Below are 18,784 nucleotides of genomic sequence, written 5' to 3'. Positions count from 1 at the left end.
GTTTACATAGCCCAGATTTGAAACTGTCCAAAACGGATGAGAGCCGGGTAATGAAACTGTTAACATTATACAAAACCGTATTGTTCCAGAAATTGCTGATATTAACTCTACCCCCTTGCAAGAGGGAGGGGAAAGAATGAGACAGTTGTTAATAGACAGAGATGCATTAATTTGACTCAGTTTGCAATGGAGTACAGTGACACTCTTTCACAACATAATGCTAATAATGCTAAACATCTGTTAATTGAAGGGAATAATACTACATTTGTAGGAGATTTACGGCCTAAAATAGCACCGTTTATGAGTGCCGTACCCCCTGCAATACCCTCAACTTTAGCAATTGGTGCCCCTCCCCATTTTCCATTACCTATCAATGGGGAGAACGGACCCATGAGGACACTGTCCAAAAGCAGGGGGAGGCAAAAATGCAAACTGTTGATGGAAGGGCAGTCAAACCAATCCCTCAAGAAAATGTGGAGTCAAGTGGGGACACATTAGTTTGGAATCTTTCCAAATGCATATTAAATCAAGATGAACTGTCTGTGTTAAATAAAGGTCTCACAGTTATCCCCTCTAGGAGTAGTGATATAACTGAAACCATGATTGATGTAAAATGTTTTAGTAGGAAAGGTATGGCTAAACTTGAATTTGGAAATCAGATAGATAACAATACGAATGCTTTAAAGAGGCCTAGTTTGTATATGCCCAATTCTCATCCCTTAATAGAAGCCTTCAATAAAATGGTTGAGGATGATTTATATAAGTATTATGATAATACAAATATTCATAGAAATGTTAAATATAATTTAAACTATAAGGAAAGATTAGCACTAAAAGGTTTGAAAAATGATGACTCCATTATGATCAGGCCTGCAGACAAAGGAGGTCCAATTGTACTTATGGATAGATGTGATTATGTTAAAAGCATGGAAGTCATGTTAAGTAATGACCAATTTTATCGTCATATTGACATGGATGAGGTGTGTTCCCTACAAGAGAAGATCCAGTTCATGCTAGATTTATCAATAAGTAGACTGATAGATATAAGTCTTTATAACTTTCTGAAGGTTGAATACCCATTGTTGCCTACTATACAAGGCTTACCCAAAATTCATAAGGATGGTTTTAACCCTCCAATAAGACCGATAGTTGCTGGTAAGGGATGGGCCACTGAGCTGTTCTCTCTGTTTGTAGAGAAATGGCTACGACCCATCCTGGATAATAATAACTTTATTCTTAAGGACACTAAGCAGTTTTTGATTGACATACCAATACAGTGGTTCTGTGACTTTGGATTCAGACTGTTATTTTGTTACCTTGGATGTTCAGTCTCTTTTTACCATTATACCCAATGATTTGGGTATTCAGTCTGTGCAAACATATTTACATAGACATAGTGAATATGGGCAGAAACAAATAGATCTGATATGTTCATTCCTGGAGGTTATACTAGAGAATAATATCTTTACATTTAATAATCACATCTACATTCAGCATGATGGCGTACCTATGTGCACTTCATGCGCCAATAGCTACGCCAACATGTTTATGGCATTATGGGAAGAAGATACATTGTTCAAGATGGATATGTTTCTTAGATATGTTAAATTTTATCAACGTTTCATTGATTACCTTTTTTAGTTTGGGCAGATACAGCTATAGATTTGGAAAGGTTTATAGTGGAATTGAATGGGATGTATGAATACTTGAAAATTCACCATGAATTATTCTCAAACCAGAATAGAATATTTAGATGTGTATGTGGAAATGCTTTAGAATGGCTTTATCAATACTGGGGTGTATAGGAAACATTGCTACAGAAACACGCTGTTATACAGAAGTAGTATGCATCCCCAGTATATTTTTAGAAATATTATTAGGGGACAAGGGATGAGATCTTCAAGACTGAACACCTCAGATGAGGGGTTTCATCAAGAGCTGACTAAACTTAAAGGAATGTTGATTGACAGGGGCTATAACCCACCTGAAATAGAGAGGAATCTTGAAGAGCTTGGTGACCTCAGACTTGATAGAGCCAGACCATACTACTCACCCATTATTAATGATATGCATCATTCTATGGGTTCACCCATATCAACTAATATTAAGGTGCAGATGTTCCTCACTACAGATACTAACCCTATTATGGATATCATTAATAAGAATTGTCCAGTGTTGACCATAGACGTAGATGTTAGGAGAGTTGTTGGGGAACATTCCACTTTCCTGTTTAAAAATAAATGTAACCTGAAAAGGTTATTGTGCCATCCTAAGGGCAGTAATAGAGATACTGAAGGAGTGACTGGTTTGTACCCTTTGGGAATTGTAATTTTTGTTGTTATATTGATTCTACCAGGTCATTCATGCATCCAGATACAGGTCAACACTCTACATTTGAAATTAATGCCAATTGTAGAACACCACATGTGGTCTACTTTGCCAAGTGCATAACATGTGGATCATTCTATGTTGGTAAAGTGAACAGGATTTTTAGAGATAGAGTGATGGAACATGAAAAAATATTTTGAGATTTATTTGCTTACTTGCTTGGAGTGATGGATCTGCAGTGTTCTTATGACACTCAGTCTTGCTGGCTGGAATCAAAGTCTGGTTATAATTGCATTCACAGTCTGTTGCATACAGAAACTTGCAGAATATACACTGATGAGAGAATATACTTTGCAGCATCAACTTTAGAGAGCAGTAACAAATAACTTTTTATAATAAACCAAACGGAAACACGTTGCAGGCTTAAAGTACTGTTCCAACTTTACTTCTCATATAGTACAGATGATGTGAGAGATATAACATTTACCTTAGGACTTGTGTCCCTACCATATCTCTCTCTAACATAGCTGGATTTATACAGCTCTTTATATACTCTTTTTAGTCATGCATAAACATATTTTGGAGAATTGCTTATCCTGTAGAAACAATACTAAACTTCCTTGTTTAACAATGTCTTGTAAGAGACCAGCTTTTCTGACAGTGTGAATATCCTGTAACAGTGTCCTAATGTCCATGTAGAAAATCATATTTTTGAGAAAACACATTGTCTGTATTCTATTTGAATCTGTGTATAGAAACATATGTTCTTATGTCAATGCTGATAAGCATATCCTGTTTTTTATGCAGAAAAACATATTTTTGAGAAAACACATTGTCAGAGATCAGCTTTTCTGACAGTGTGAACATCCTGTATTTTATTTGGATCTTTGTATAAAAAACATCTGTTATCCTGTTTTTCCATGCAAAATAACATGTCATTGTTCTTTAAAAGCAGATTTTGTATTTTTGCTCTTGCATACATCCTGTTTTGAGTCTGTAAGGGAAAAATGTCCATTCAGCAGATTCCTTTTCCAAGCCACGGTCATTCAGTATGACTGCTGATCACATATTACTAACTTTGTTTCTGCATTTAAGCAAGCCTTTTCTTTCAGCATATTTACAACATAATTAATTTCAGATTTATATTCATAAAATCTAACAATTCCCTCTGTTTTTAAACATACTCAAAACATTGTATATAGAAAACACAAGAAACAAACCTTTAGTTTGATACAACAAATCAAAATGCAATTTTACATAGTTAATGCAATGATATTAAAGTATTACTATCAAAACTGAATGTATTTAAAACTTTTTCTTTTGCAGACCATTCTGTGAAAATATTTTTTCAGTTATAAGCTGTGTCTGCTTTAGTTTAACTTGATCAATTTATTCTTTTGCAATCACAGAATTTAATTTATGACTTAGAACTGTTTCATTAACTCTTTGCAACTGTTGAATTAACTATAAGAGACAATAACTATGTGCTACTGCAAGCATTTATACACTTCTGAAAATATACAGTTTCAATGTCATTTTAACCATAACATTGTGGTCATGTCTTTGAACTGCCCATTAACATCTTGGTAAAGTACTGAACTGGGCTTAGATAATAAATATTTGAAAGCAATTATTTTACAACTTGACAAATTACTTTTGAACTTATTACGATGTATCCTGTACAGTATGTATTTACACAGACTGTTTGCTATTTATGCATTTCAATCTAGTAGGTACCCTGGACCCATTGTTTTCTTTAAATATGTTTTTTCACACATATTTATTACTAGACATTAATCTCATTTGTACTGAATTCTTCTGCATTTGTACATACAATGACTATAAAGTACATTTAGTCTAATTTTACAAATTTAATAACATTAATATTAAGCAAAATCTTGGAAAATGTTTGTCTCTTTAGAAATATCTAGTGGAACTGATACCAAATGCATATGTTCTGTTATTTTAAACTACATACTCAACAATTATTAAAAATATTCATGCTTTTTTATACCAACATTGTTTTGCCAAAAACATATTAAAAATAGTGACCATTCTTGCTATTAGAAACATTTATGCATTTTGCATATCTTTATTCTCTCTTGTATAGCTTTAATAAAACAATTTTAAATCATCTCTTGTTTAACCATTATGATAGCTATTAACAACTTGTAAAATATCTTATCCTGTCAGGTTTAATCCAGTTTACCAGTATTTCTAATACACTAATACCTGTTTTTTTCCTCTCATAAAAGAGTATTGTCAAGAAGGAATGAGATATTTTTTCTTGTAGCTTTATTTTAGACCCTTATTATTTATTTTTATGTAGCTTTATTTCAGACCCTTGTCACAGTCTGTTTATACAGTCAGTGTAAAACTGAGAAAGTGCCCCTCCCTCTTATACAGTCAGTGTAAAACTGAGAAAGTACCCCTCTCCCCCTGTAGTACTTCAGCACTGTTTACCTGCCCTGTGCTGTGAGAATAGAATTTATGTCAGCCCAACACTTTGGTTATACATTTATTTTATTAGGTTACTAAATAAAGCTTTCACTGTATATTACCTCTAGTAGGTATTTACACCCTCCTGAACAATTGTTTTGAACTGTATATATATACTATAGCCCATTTGCTGGCTGTACTTGATGCAACTGAGTTTTTTCTTCTCTTTTAACATTTCCTTGCAAACAGATTATCAGTGACATCTATGCACAATTGTGGCATTTTATGACAATTACTAAATAGTGTTGCCTGTAAACATTTTAACAATTATGTTTTAATAACAATGATGCTTTAGAAAAACTCAAGCTACTTATCTGGCAATCAGTCTTGTTGTTTATCTTATCTTTCCAACATTTCCTGTAACTATTCATTCAGTCTAGGAAGGTCTGAGCTCACATTTTATACTCTATAAACTATAGTTAATTCTTTTGGCATTTTTCCTTTAATGTGATTGTGATTTGCATAACTATGCATTTATACAACATAAATAGACATCATTTTACAATTACCTTACATGGATTTCAGTATTTTTTTTTTTTTAATTTATTTAACTATTTAACTGTCCTGCCATTAATTTTACAAAAAATGTTTGACTAATATCATCTGTGATTTTCTTTTTAAAATTCAGAACTTTAACTGTTTGGTGTTACTATATAATTATAAACAAATTGTAAAAAACAAAATAGATATTAGTTTAACCAACACATTTATATTTATATTATTTATATTTGCTGTTGTCTGCCTTATTGTAACAGATGTACTCTAGATGAAAAGAACACACATGCATGTCTGTCTTGTATCTGTATATCTTTATACAAGCATGTCAGTCTTGTGACTTTAAATTTTTACTCATCTATTTTTATTTAATTTTATACACTAGAACAGTTTTGTTTACCTTTTGACTATGCTAATGAATGGCATTCATATACTTTACTTTACTGTAGTACTGATAGATGTCTTGCTTTAACTGAATGAAAGTAAAACATTTAAGAATGATTTGTCCCTACATCAGATCCTACCATCCTACCATGTATGTTTAACCATTTTCAAAACATAAACATATTATAAAATATATTTCTTTTGCGCAGATTAACTGTGTATGTAGGAAGTTCCCAGTCTTTGTCAGTTCAGCTAATTTATTTTCTTTATCCTGCAACTTCTGTTGAATTTCCTGTGATGTTGCATGGTCTTTCTGACATTCTTTAGTAAGCTGTTCTGCTGAATTTGAAACTCCTATGCACTTTTGAAAAGATGTATGTATAACTTGTCTAAGCTTCCTGAACTCATTATGTCTGTCTTTTAGAAGTTTATTACATTCCTTTGTAACAAAATGTACTAGGGGTTTTATCAGTAACTGATTTGACTCAAATGTGGTGACAGGACATAACTGTTCAACATCAGAATGTAATGGAAACACTTTACCCTTAGTTAATTCTTCAGATCTGTCTTTACAGTCTATTTTTTTCGCAATATGATGCAATATTATTTTATGGTATAATACACAAAATGCAGTTTTTGTTGAAGCACACACTAAACATTTATCATATTTCACATGGTTTTCTTTGAGATACCAGCCAAACATTGTAATACATTTGCATAATGCCTTACTATCAACCTGCCCTAATAAGGTTTTACATTTACTAATGTGCTGTGTATACCAACATAGCAATTTACTAAAGTTTGGTTTACTCCTGCATGAATTATAAATAATATTCATACTATAAAAAAAGACAAAATAACGGACTAGCCGCAAACTGAAAATAGAACTGAAAACACAGCTTAGTGTTGGAATGGTACAAAACAGGCTGATACGATTAGCGCTTTCTTTCACTTTATTTAAAAACGTGAACTTCTTCAGAAACAAGAACATGTGCCCTCCCCAGCACAAGTCTTTTAAACCCTTTAGAACAGGATGTGATGTCACGTAATTCTCCTTAATTATTAAGTATATACACACATAATAATACGATATATTATAAAAATATGTATACAAAAAACATCTTAGTGTTAATAAAATATTATGTATAAACTCCATACTGCCATAATTAGTGTATTCTGTTATTCTGAATACTCAGTGTGGTTCACATAACATTATTCTATGCAGAATTTTTCGAATATTGTAAATATGAACTTAAAATGTATATCATAGCTAAATCAATTAACTTATGTAAAAATATTCCCAATTGTAAAAGACTAGATGTTAATATAATCCACATGTGACATTGTCCTTATGTATATCTAAATGAATGTACATCTATAATAGCAAGCAATATTACTTATATAACAAAAAACATTTTATGTTGATGAGGTAATCAACATAAAATGTTTTTTGTTATATAAGTAATATTGCTTGCTATTATAGATGTACATTCATTTAGATATACATAAGGACAATGTCACATGTGGATTATATTAACATCTAGTCTTTTACAATTGGGAATATTTTTACATAAGTTAATTGATTTAGCTATGATATACATTTTAAGTTCATATTTACAATATTCGAAAAATTCTGCATAGAATAATGTTATGTGAACCACACTGAGTATTCAGAATAACAGAATACACTAATTATGGCAGTATGGAGTTTATACATAATATTTTATTAACACTAAGATGTTTTTTGTATACATATTTTTATAATATATCGTATTATTATGTGTGTATATACTTAATAATTAAGGAGAATTACGTGACATCACATCCTGTTCTAAAGGGTTTAAAAGACTTGTGCTGGGGAGGGCACATGTTCTTGTTTCTGAAGAAGTTCACGTTTTTAAATAAAGTGAAAGAAAGCGCTAATCGTATCAGCCTGTTTTGTACCATTCCAACACTAAGCTGTGTTTTCAGTTCAATATTCATACTATCTAGTAATATACAACCTGTCTAGGAATACAGAAACTATATATGAATATACAAACTGTCTTAAGAATATAAAAACTCTCTTAAGAATATACAAACTGTTTTAACATCATCCACACTAAATATGTGACACAGAAAAAAGCCTTACCAGTTAGCAAGAAAACAGTTGATCAGGCTGCTATTGCAGATGGCTGGAAATTTTTCAAAGTCACTTGAGAAGCTGGGAAAGCACAACAGGCAGTGGACTGATGGGCTAGTGGATATCCCCCTTTTCTTTAGTGAAATTATGTCACTGCGAATTTGTTGAACTAGTCTCACTCCGGATTGTAGACGTCTAAAAAACTTTACTACTGCAAGCTGCATTAACTGGAATACTTCTGTTTAGGATTTACACATACGTACAAATGTTAGTTACTGCAATTTAACTGAAGTGACCCTCTGCAGGGCTTACCATCACTCCTCCTGTGTTTGAATGCAGATTGTAGGTTCAAATGCAGGCTAGCTTGCCATTGAAAAAATTACATGGAGCTAGTCACTCAGCTGCCTCGCCATTGAAAAAATATATTGAGATTTACTTTCTTACTTGCTTGGAGTGATGGATCTGCAGTGTTCTTATGACACTCAGTCTTGCTGGCTGGAATCAAAGTCTGGTTATAATTGCATTCACAGTCTGTTGCATACAGAAACTTGCAGAATATACACTGATGAGAGAATATACTTTGCAGCATCAACTTTAGAGAGCAGTAACAAATAACTTTTTTATAATAAACCAAACGGAAACACGTTGCAGGCTTAAAGTACTGTTCCAACTTTACTTCTCATATAGAACAGATGATGTGAGAGATATAACATTTACCTTAGGACTTGTGTCCCTACCATATCTCTCTCTAACATAGCTGGATTTATACAGCTCTTTATATACTCTTTTTAGTCATGCATAAACATATTTTGGAGAATTGCTTATCCTGTAGAAACAATACTAAACTTCCTTGTTTAACAATGTCTTGTAAGAGACCAGCTTTTCTGACAGTGTGAATATCCTGTAACAGTGTCCTAATGTCCATGTAGAAAAACATATTTTTGAGAAAACACATTGTCTGTATTCTATTTGAATCTGTGTATAGAAACATATGTTCTTATGTCAATGCTGATAAGCATATCCTGTTTTTTATGCAGAAAAACATATTTTTGAGAAAACACATTGTCAGAGACCAGCTTTTCTGACAGTGTGAACATCCTGTATTTTATTTGGATCTTTGTATAAAAAACATCTGTTATCCTGTTTTTCCATGCAGAATAAAATGTCATTGTTCTTTAAAAGCAGATTTTGTATTTTTGCTCTTGCATACATCCTGTTTTGAGTCTGTAAGGGAAAAATGTCCATTCAGCAGATTCCTTTTCCAAGCCATGGTCATTTAGTATGACTGCTGATCACATATTACTAACTTTGTTTCTGCATTTAAGCAAGCCTTTTCTTTCAGCATATTTACAACATAATTAATTTCAGATTTATATTCATAAAATCTAACAGAACACATTTATAACATCAGGATTAAGTCACAAACCAATGCTCTATCCAAACATGTTATGATGTTAGGAGATGACCACAAGTTTAAGTTTATGGTACTAGATAGAGAGATACCTACTGCATTTTACACTGTTTATTGCACTTTAAGTTACTAATTGTTGCAAATTGTTTCTGTAGGCTACACACTAAAGTGCGCTAGCCAATTTACAGCATTTATAGCATTTACTGTCTGTTTTTTTCCTTATCTCTGTAATAAAACAAAAAAATCTCTTGTTTTCCCGCCTTACTGAACTAGAGTAGTCCAGTTTCAGAGTTGCTGATCCCTGGGCTTTGTTTTTAGTTCCTGTTACTGATCCATTGCCTTATTAGGAAGGAGGGAAGTTTCTTTGCTTACCAGTGGGAGTGGGAAGCACTGAGCAGCCTTTTTGTCCGAATTGGTGAAGTTTCAGCCAGAAACTAGTAGTCCATTGGTCGTTTTGGGCCAATTCCTAGCTCCTTTCAGCCCACTGCTATAAAACATGCTAAACACGCGTTTTCCAGCTTGTACCAACTCAGCACAGATCCTCGTGGTGGCCTGCAGAGTGATCCAAGCAGCAGAGAGCTAAAAGAGTGACTTTCTACCAGATATAAGTATTTTTTGTGGCTTTCCCACTGTTATTAAGCTAGCGACTGCATTTCGCCTGTTTTACTGCTACTTTAAGTGATTTCTGCATTTTACACTGTTTATTGCACTTTAAGTTACTAATTGTTGCAAATTGTTTCTGTAGGCTACACACTAAAGTGCGCTAGCCAATTTACAGCATTTATAGCATTTACTGTCTGTTTTTTTCCTTATCTCTGTAATAAAACAAAAAAATCTCTTGTTTTCCCGCCTTACTGAACTAGAGTAGTCCAGTTTCAGAGTTGCTGATCCCTGGGCTTTGTTTTTAGTTCCTGTTACTGATCCATTGCCTTATTAGGAAGGAGGGAAGTTTCTTTGCTTACCAGTGGGAGTGGGAAGCACTGAGCGGACATTTTGTCTGATTTGGTGAAGTTTCAGCCAGAAACTAGTAGTCCATTGGTCGTTTTGGGCCAATTCCTAGCTCCCTTCAGCCCCCTGCTATAAAACACGCTAAACGCGCGTTAGCGTGGAGTTGCCACTGTTGCACACAAGAGCAGCGGCGGTTAAACAAGGTTAAACTATTCGGGACATCTAAATTCCACTCTTCAAATTTTCCCTTAGAACTACCTTCCTCGAGCTGTACTGCTGATCTAACCAGCATATCCTATAACTGAAAAGTTCATCTCTACTTGATTCCCAAGTAGACTATTCTCTATCTGTAAAGCCTAGCACTTACTCCTACAGTACTTGCACCTTGATAAAGCACTCTTATTATAGATAGTACCCCACCAGCCTAAAACCCACTTGGACCGGAGTCCTTTGAAAGTCTCTTTATCTACTACTTCTAGTATGTCGAGGGATCAGTTGCTAGTGTCCTCTCCAGCTCAACTGGTGAGCCTGGGAATATTGAGGCAATGTTACAATTGCCTCATGTACACAGACAATCCTCTCCTTCTCCCACAAAACACAAATACATGTGAGAGATGCAACTATACGGCCAAACTGGAGGCTGAGCTCTCTCAACATAGGACTGGCAAGACCAGACAGGAGGAGAAGGTAACCACACACAATACATACCCAGTCACACATGGTACCATCACAACTTCAAATCATACACATACTCACACAAAGACATACTCGGAGGCTCTGTTCAAAAATTTACCAAAACAGCAGAGGCCACCAAAGCAGACACCCAAACAACTACTACCTCACGACCCAACACATGCAACACATAGACCACACAGTCAGAGTGTCAAACAGTCACAGCCCTTTAGGCCAAACAAAATGCCAGACACACTTGTCATTGGTGATTCCATAGTCAGACACACTGACGTCCCGCTCACCAGACTGAGTAAGGAGAAGGTCACAGTAAGCTGCCTGTCGGGCGCTAGAATCCACCACATAACGCAAGCACTCAGGTCTCTCAACAGCAGGTACAAGTACGACTCAGTCATTGTCCACGCTGGTGTCAACGACCTGAGACGTACCTCCTTGGACTACATGAAAAGGGACATCGAGGAGCTCTCTGATTATGTAGCCCAGGCAGGTATGACCCTGACCTTGTGCAGTATCCTACCTTCACCTAGAATGATGCCACAATACAGTGATAAGATGATCAGCTTTAATAATTGGCTTAAATTCTGGTGTCATTCAAAGGGGATCCAATGTCTGTCTGCCTGGGATGACATGCTGGACAAGCCACGCTGCAAGGGACGGCTTGCACCTGTCACCCTGGGCTTCTGGATATTGGCAAAGGCTCTTGCCACCCCATAGTGCCTTTTTAGGCAAGGCTCAAATTCTAAACCTACCACCCTAGAACACCAAAAAGGAAAAAAACTAAGGGTAATGCTGCTCAATGCCAGAAGTCTCAATCTCAAGATGCACGCACTCGAGGCCCTTCTCAATATGGAGAACATCGATGTCTGTGCTGTGACAGAAACCTGGTTCAAGGCTCCTGAGAGCACCCCAGCACTAACAGGTTTCACCTCATATCATACGTGCCGGCCCCAAAATCCGGACAACACCAAGAAAGGAGGGGGGGTGTCCATATTCATAAAGGACACCCACACCTCAAGGTTGGTGGCAACGCACGATGTATCGGAGACCATCCAGGTGCAATTAACCATAGGCAAGACTGCTCTGCAATTTGTAGCATGTTACAGGCCACCCTCTCAAACTCAGGAACCTCACATGGCCTTCCTGAAAACATTGGAGGGATAAATGTATCTCCAAACACCATCATACTAGGTGACTTCAACTACCCTAATATAGACTGGGAACACTACTCAAGCCCGAACACTCTAACCCAAAGATTCCTGGAGTTCATAAACTCAAATGCCATGGAACAACTAGTCACCATCCCCACAAGAGGAGAAAACATACTTGATCTCATCATCACGAACATGGGATCAAAATGTTCAACACCGGAAGTATACCCCTCACTGGTGAGATCAGATCATAAACTAATCTCGCTGGAGGTCCTCATCCCGCCCCCACCTGAAACAAAAAAGACCACAGTGAAAAACTTCTCAAAAGCCGATTTCACACTTCTAAAAACTAGTGTGGTCTCCTTTAAGGCCCCTGAGCCAGTGGTAAACATTACTCAAACCGCTGAATCACTTACAAATGCCTTCAAACAGCATCTACAGGACTGCATGGATCAGGCAATCCCAAACAAAACTAAGACTCTCTGTACCAAAGGCAAGCATCCAGTCTGGTGGACCCCAGCCATAAACAAGCTCTACAACAAAAGGAGGAAGCTACTACAAGATAGAGCAAAATCATTGAAAGGTAAGACACCTTTGATCATTATAAGTAAAAAACTAAGAGCTCTCATAAAATCATCCAAGGCAAATTTTGAGAGAAAAATCGCCAAGGACACTAAAGACAATCATAAGGCCTTCTTTAGCTATGTTAGAAACCTAGGAGGAAACTCCCAGATATGCTCAGAATTAGTTCAAAATGATGTGAAAATTACTGAACCTACACACATTGCTAACATACTGGCTGACAGGTTCAGTGCAAACTTCTCCCCTCCCCCAAAAGGAGAGATATCTATTCCAGAGGATTGTAGCCACAAAAACATCTCCAACGCACAGGTGAGAACTGCACTCACTAAGGCAAAAAACACAGCATCCATGGGACCGGATGGTGTCCCCGGCTGTGTGCTTCATGAACTCAACGAGGAATTAAACCCACAGTTAGGACAGCTGTTTAATCTTAGCCTCACCTCAGGATACGCACCCAAGGAGTGGCGCACGGCGACTGTGGTCCCACTTCATAAGGGCTGTTCCTCCACATACCCTGGAAATTACCGCCCATTAGCTTGACAAGCCTTATCTGCAAAGCCATGGAGAGGATCATAATGGAACTCATAAATAAAGACATAGGGAACTTGCAGACTTTGGATCCAACCCAGTTTGGCTTTGTCAAAGGCAGATCCTGCCTCTTAAACTTGGTTGACTTTTTCGAGACAGTCACCAAGGCCATTGATGAGGGAAAGGCAGTCCATACAGCCTACCTCGACCTAGCAAAGGCCTTCGACACAATACCCCACTCAGGTATCATCGAAAAACTCATCAGCTTGAATGTAAACCCATACATCACAAGATGGGTTGCAAACTGGCTAAGTGACAGAACCCACAGGGTCAGAGTTGCTGGAGCCATGTCAGACTCAAAGCCTGTCACAAGTGGTGTCCCACAGGGCTCAGTCCTGGGTCCACTCTTGTTTGGCATCTACTTTTCTGAAGTACAAGCAAACACAGGAGGGTTATGGCTGACAAAGTTTGCAGATGACTGCAAACTGGGCGCCATAGTCAAAAACACATCTGACAGAGATATCCTCCAGAAGGGCCTCACAGAAATGGATAACTGGTGCCAGAGCCATGGCCTGAAGTTAAACGCCAAAAAATGCATAGTCATACCCTTTGGGAAAAACAAGGTTACCCCTAGCTACCATATAGGTGGCAATCCACTGAGCACAGAAAAAGTCATCAGGGATCTGGGGACCCAAGTTGACAGTAGCCTTTCGTTTGACACTCATGTTGCTTAAGTAGTTAGGAAAACCTTCTATATCGCCCACCTGATCATGAAGGGATTCACATCTAGATCAAGGGAGGTCATCGTCCCCCTGTACTCATCACTCATTAGACCTATGATTGAGTACAATGCCCCATTCGGAATGTATCTGACCAGACACCTGCTGCAGCTTGAAAGGCCCCAAAAGTTCCCCATCAAAAGGATAAAGGGTCTCAAAAATATGTCTTATGCTGCCCGACTGAAAGAACTCCAGCTCTATTCAGTCTCATACCGCTTGCTCAGAGGTGACCTGTGCCTGACATATAAGGCCATGTCAAACCCAGATTTGATGAATATGCTTCACCTCAAAAAATCTAGATCCCTCAGAACCACAAGGGCGGGAGACTTAAACCTTGACACGGTTATAAATAGAACGTGCTGGAGGGACAGATTCATCACCCAGAGACTCCCTATGCTGTGTAACAAAATCCCGGTACATGTGAGGCAGAGCACCTTGCTGGCCTTGTTCAAGAGGAATCATGACCAATGGATGGGAGATCGCAGATATACCCCAGGGATTACTTCAGTGTCACTGCTTGACAGAGGCACAGAAAAATGATAGGCATAGTTTTTATTCAAACTAAAGGGGTGGCGAAAGCCACATAACTATGGGCTAGGCTTATAAATGCCCTTGGGCAGATAGCCTAGTATGAACCTATGAACCTATGAACCTATGAGAAGGCGATATTAGAAATATGATGGAGAGTAAAGAGGTGAAATGGATAATAAGTCTTAGGGCAGATAGAGGGAAGGGCTTAAATGAAAGAGCATCCATTAAGCCTACATTAAAATCAAGGAAACTATCCGTTAGATAATAAGTGCTTTATGTTTTTATATATGTTATGTTTTATATATAGCGTATTTATGATAACATGCTGCTAAGTGTATTTTTATTGTGTTCACATCTTTGCAGATTTTTTATGTGTTTTTTTTATGTCGGGAATATAGTGGGTTTCACTTTAAATTAATAGAATTAAGTTGTATGTATGTTGATTGGTTGATGTATAGTATTTAAATGGATCATGTATTGAAGAGTTTTATTGTCTTAAGAAGCTCTTATGCGAAAGCGCTTACCTCCTTTACTAAATACAATTTTACGTCATATGGTTGGACACATATGAACTGCGTGGTTCATGTATTGTCTTATTTTTCTTTGTTGGTTTTACTTGTTATTTAGTTGGCAATAATATGTTTGCCCTTTACGGTGTGACATTTTGCGGCATTTGTTTATATACATATGACTGTTTTCAGGAAATAAACACGGATATGTTGTGATGTTGCAAAGATGAAGAGAGAAAAAAATGGATTAAATTTTGATGGGGCAATATGGACTGTACAGAAGTGTATGTGTGAGGAACTATTGTACAGCAAATTATAGGATTACAAAGTTGCATTAAGGAAAATATGATTGTGGAGAAAAGTGTGGGAGTGAATTGAAAGAAAAAAAGAGAATATGTTTATGTATGTTTTATGTTTAAATGTAAGAAATCTCTGTTATTATGTTGTCAAATATATGAATAATATGAAATATATGGTACGTTAGTATATGATAAGTAAATATATGATTTGTAAATACTGAATTATTTTTATATCTACCCAAGATAACATCAACTTGGGCATATGGGACTTCAGTTTAACATTTCATCTGAAGGGTGGTGCACTCAGGAGAGCAGGATCTGACCCTCTAATGCTACACTGTAGTGTTAGCAGTAAAAAATAAATCCAATCCAATCACCCTGTGTGGGAACAGAACACACTGTCTTCTGATTTCCAAGCCCTAAAAGAAAGTGGGTTACCTCTTGAGCCGCTGACTCTTGTGGGAACTGTCTGGATTGCACAGAGACACATTGTATATAATATCCTGTGTATTGCACATTACATGGCAGTTGAGTCAAAAGCCTTCCTGATGATATAGTGGATGCCAAGTGGAACAGCTGGTGCCTTGCTGTCATGTGAATGCAGTCAGTGGCCATGAGGACCTTAAGGAATTGGGTTATGTCACGAAATGCCTGCATAATGGTGTCTCTCTCATCTGCTGTCCGGAAGAACTACGTATGTTGATCTATATGCATCAGCATTCCATGTAATGACTTGTATAGTATTCATGAGGCTGAGTTTGCCTGCAAAACACATAGTGTGTCCCCTGTCAAATGCTGAAAGATCCATATAGCAGGAGTCGTTAATGCAACAACACATTTTTGTATCTACTTTCATTGGCATTACTTGCATCCCCCTTGATCCAATATGAGGATGATACCAGTCTATTAGCTCCTGTATTACATCTCTGTCAACATGGTAATAGTAAACTATGTGCCACCTGTGGAGGTGATGGTATATCAGCACTGAAGTAATAAATGTAGCAGAGGACAGTAGTGCCCAGCATCATAGACACTGCCATCTAAAGAAGCCACAAAAACATGCTGACTGTCTGAACTAGATGCCACTCCAAAAAATTTAGCAGAATGATAAATATGCTCATCAAAATGATCACAGAGTGATAAATGTGTTTACAAATGATGGTGCAGAAAACAGCTGATGCCATGGCTCATTTTGCAAATGTTATACTTTTCTGAATCTTCCCATCATGTTTGATCTTCTAATTTGCATATGTGGCTCTACTATGTATCATGCTGACAACATTTGCATATCATTATGGGGTCATTTGCATGTCATGCATATTGTGCTATTTTTCATGCTAGTACAGTTGCAGTTTGTGATTCTCTGAAATGCCCCTTCTCTATCTAGCACCATTCACCATGCTATTTTGGCTAACACAATGCTCTCTTTGATTCTAAATAACCAACAATGATTTATAGGAAAGTAAAAATGAAAAGACATTGAGAGTTAAGTTTGTTTTCTATCTATATAAATATATATACTGTGTGTTGGTGAGACACAAAATGCAAAAACATTTTTCAAAATGTTATGGTTGATATTATAGGTAAAAGTTGTTTTGAGATTGATAGTGCCACAAAAGACAATAGACATTTGGAAATAATTTCTTTGTGTTTGTTTCCTGGAATGGTCTGGTTGGGTCATGCAAGTCCCCTTTTTAGCAGAGGTCCAGAGTAAAACAACTCCATGAAATGGGTGTCGTTATACTAAGCATATTGTAAATGCAATCATGATAAAAAATTATGAATATATTTAAAATACTTTTTTTGCATACAAAGGATCAATGGATTAGACAACATTATAGCAAGTACAATGAAATGCAATTAAGAAAATTGTAACTACAGTCATTAAATGGACATTTGTACATACATAGAGTAGGTGCTAAAATATTACAGTATACAGTAATGTAGAAAGTGTGTCCTAGCTGACATCCCAGGAACATGATCCTGTGTGAGGGAGTCAAGACAGACTTTTGAATATTCTCCTGGAAACCCATACGTTCATAGGTTCATAGGTTCATACTAGGCTATCTGCCCTAGGGCATTTATAAGCCTAGCCAGAGTGTGTGTGGCTTTCACCACCCCTTAGGATGAGAATACTATACCCATTAGTTTGCTGTGCCTCTGTCCAGCAGTGACACAGAGATGATTCCCGGGGTAAACCTACGATCTCCCATCCACTCGTCAAGATTTCTCTTGAACAGAGTCAGTGAGGGGCTCTGCCTCACATGGACTGGGATTCTGTTCCATAGTGTAGGGAGTCTCTGGGTGATGAATCTGTCCCTCCAGCACGTCCTATTTATATCCGTGTTGAGGTTTAAGTCTCTTGCCCTCGTGGCTCTGGTGGATTTGGATTTTTTGAGGTGGAGCATGTCCATTAATTCCGGGTTGGACATGGCCTTGTATGTCAGGCACAGATCACCTCTGAGCAGACGGTATGCGACTGAATAGAGCTGGAGTTTCTTCAGTCGGGCATCGTATGACATATGTTTGAGCCCCTTTTTCCTTTTGGTGAGGAACTTTTGGGGTCTTTCCAACTGCTTCAGGTGTCTGGTAAGGTACATTCCGAATGGGGCGTTGTACTCAATCATTGGTCTGATAAGTGAAGAGTATAGGGGTACAATGACCTCTCCTGATCTGGATGTGAATCCCTTCATGATCAGGTGGGCAATGTAGAAGGTCTTCCTAACCACTTTGGCAATGTGAGTGTCAAAAGAGAGGTTACTGTCAACTTGGGTCCCCAGGTCCCTGATAACTTCTTCCGTGTTTAATGGATTACCACCTATGTGGTAATTAGGGGTTACCTTGTTTTTCTCAAAGGGTATGACTATACATTTTTTGGCATTTAGCTTAAGGCCATGGCTCTGGCACCAGTTATCCATTTCTATGAGACCTCTCTGGAGGATGTCTGTGTCTGATGGAGTGTCAATTATGGTGCCCAGTTTGCAGTCATCTGCAAATTTTGTCAGCCACAATCCCCTATGTTTGCCTGCACTTCAGAAAAATAAATGCCGAACAAGAGGGGCCCAGGACTGAGCCCTGTGGGACACCGCCGTGACCGGCTTAGAGTCTGACATGGCACCAGCAACTCTAACCCTGTGTGTTCTGTCCTTGAGCCAGTTTGCAACCCATCTTGTGACATATGGGTTTACATCTAAGCTGGTGAGCTTTTCTATGATGCCCGAGTGGGATATTGTGTCGAACGCTTTTGCTAGGTCAAGGTAGGCTGTGTGAACTGCCTTACCCTCATCAATGGCCTTAGTGACTGTTTCGAAAAAGTCGACCAAGTTCAAGAGGCAGGATCTGCCCTTGACAAAGCCAAATTGGGTAGGATCCAGTGTCTGTAGGTCCCTAATGTCTTTATTTATGAGTTCCATTATGATCCTCTCCATAGCTTTGCAGACAAGGCTCGTCAGGCTTGTACATGAGATCTCTCACCCAAGAGATAGATTCCTGGCATTTTGAAAAAGACACTGTAAAGATAAGCAAGCCATC

Source organism: Protopterus annectens, chromosome 4.part0 (genome assembly GCF_019279795.1).
Source record: "Protopterus annectens isolate FY-2018-M chromosome 4.part0, PAN1.0, whole genome shotgun sequence".
Classification (NCBI taxonomy): domain Eukaryota; kingdom Metazoa; phylum Chordata; order Ceratodontiformes; family Protopteridae; genus Protopterus; species Protopterus annectens.
The sequence above is the reverse complement of the archived record's forward strand: the minus strand, read 5'-3'. Positions refer to the sequence as shown.